Below are 1,910 nucleotides of genomic sequence, written 5' to 3' on the forward strand. Positions count from 1 at the left end.
AAAAAAAAAAGCCATTTCGTCATGGTTGAGTATGTCCATCTCACATTCTGATCCCTTCTGGTTATCGACATTCACCTGCCTCCTTATTTCACCATTTTTTAGGAAATTGCTTTCTCCCCCAGGCTGTCCAGTAGAACGTTCTGTGCTTTCTGGCATGGGGCCCGACCTCCTGTTTTTCCCTGGAATTTTCCAAATTAGAGGTGGTGGAATTGCTCTTTCATCGCAGATGCCCAATTGTAAGCCTGACCTCAGACTTGCTGATGGTCATCGCTGCGGCCACATGGCGGAATCTGAGAGAACAGAGCCAAGGAGAAGGGAGAGACGGACAAAGGCAGTCAAGCCCGAGGCCAGCTTCTATCTTCTCTGTTCCAATTACGTGACCAAACAAATATCCTTTATTCTTTCACTCTTTGGAGTTGGGGGTCTTCAACTCACCCCTATTAGAGATCGGCTACCACGGTTCCCATCCTCCTAGCCCAGGGAAGCCGGAATCTAGCCCAGACTTCAAAATAAGCCATTCTTTCTTTTGCTTATGCCTAAACATAGACATCCAAAGTGACTTGTCTGGTACCCCTTAAAACTGGGAACTTCTTCATCAAGTCTCCCCTGAATCCACGTGCGGGACACAGAGAGGGGTCATTGCTGGCCTCACTGCATGCTGACCCAGCACGTTACTGCTGAAGCAGGTGATGATGAAGGCACCACTCAGAGACCACTTTTCTGTACTGTGTGAAACTGAACTTTGGATTTTTCCTTTAGGGTTTCTCAAATTGGAGCCATCTGTGGCTCCCACGTGCAGTTTCTCCAATTTCTGTAGACCAAACCGCATCACGTTAAGTTGGATTCCGAGCTGCACCTATTCTCAGAAACAGGCTAACCAAGTGTTCTCTTTCTAAATCTCTGGGCAGAAAAGACCAACCTGGTTGACAGTTGGGATCGCTGGTTGAGTGGAGAGCCCCCTACACATCATATTGTGAAATTATAAAATATGTAATGATAGGACTTGAGAACTGTTTCACCAATAGAAACCATAACTAACATACGTATAAGTAACATCAAAATCACAATCGTGAACTCAAGGGTCAACCCTTAAAAAGGGGAAAAATAAAAAAAAAATTTAAGTGCTGGGGTGTTTCTAATTTCCTATAGTTTGCTTCCTTTTGTTCTGTGCCAAAGAGCAAGAAATAGGATACCCTATAGGTCAATAAAAATGTGGCCAAAATCAGAACTGATATAATGATTCCAATTCTTCTTTTTTTTTTTTGAGACAGTCTCACTTTGTTACCCTTGGTAGAGAGAGTGCCATGCATCATAGCTCATAGAAACCTCAAACTCAGGCTCAAGCAATCCTCTTGCCTCAGCCTCTTGAGTCTGTAGCTAAGACTACAGATGCCTGCCATAATACCCAGCTATTTTTAGAGACAAGGTTGGTCTCACTTTGGCTCAGACTGGTCTCAAATGTGAGCTCAAGCAATCCACCCACTTTGGCCTCCAGAGAGCTAGGATTATACTTGTGAGCCACTGCACTCGACCTTCTTTTTTGTTGTTGTTGTTTTTGTCTGGGGCTGGGTTTGAACCTGACACCTCCGGCATATGGGGCCAGTGCCCTACTCCTTTGAGCCAGAGGCACTGCCCTTGACCTTCTTTTTTTTTTTCATTTTCTTTTAGAGACAAGGTCTTGCTATGTTGCCTAGGCTGACCTGGAACTCCTGGGCTCAAGCTCCTGCCTCAGCCTCCTAAGTAGCTTGGGACTACAGGTGCCTACCACAATGCTGGGCTATTTTTAGAGACAAGATCTCGCTCTTGCTCAGGCTGTCTGGAACCCTTGAGCTCAGGTAATCCACCCACCTCAGCCTCCCAGAGTGCTAGGATTACAGGTGTGAGCCATGGCACCTGGCCTTTTTTTTTTT

Source organism: Otolemur garnettii, unplaced genomic scaffold (genome assembly GCF_000181295.1).
Source record: "Otolemur garnettii isolate 467f Iridium unplaced genomic scaffold, OtoGar3 scaffold00035, whole genome shotgun sequence".
Taxonomy (NCBI): Eukaryota; Metazoa; Chordata; class Mammalia; order Primates; family Galagidae; genus Otolemur; species Otolemur garnettii.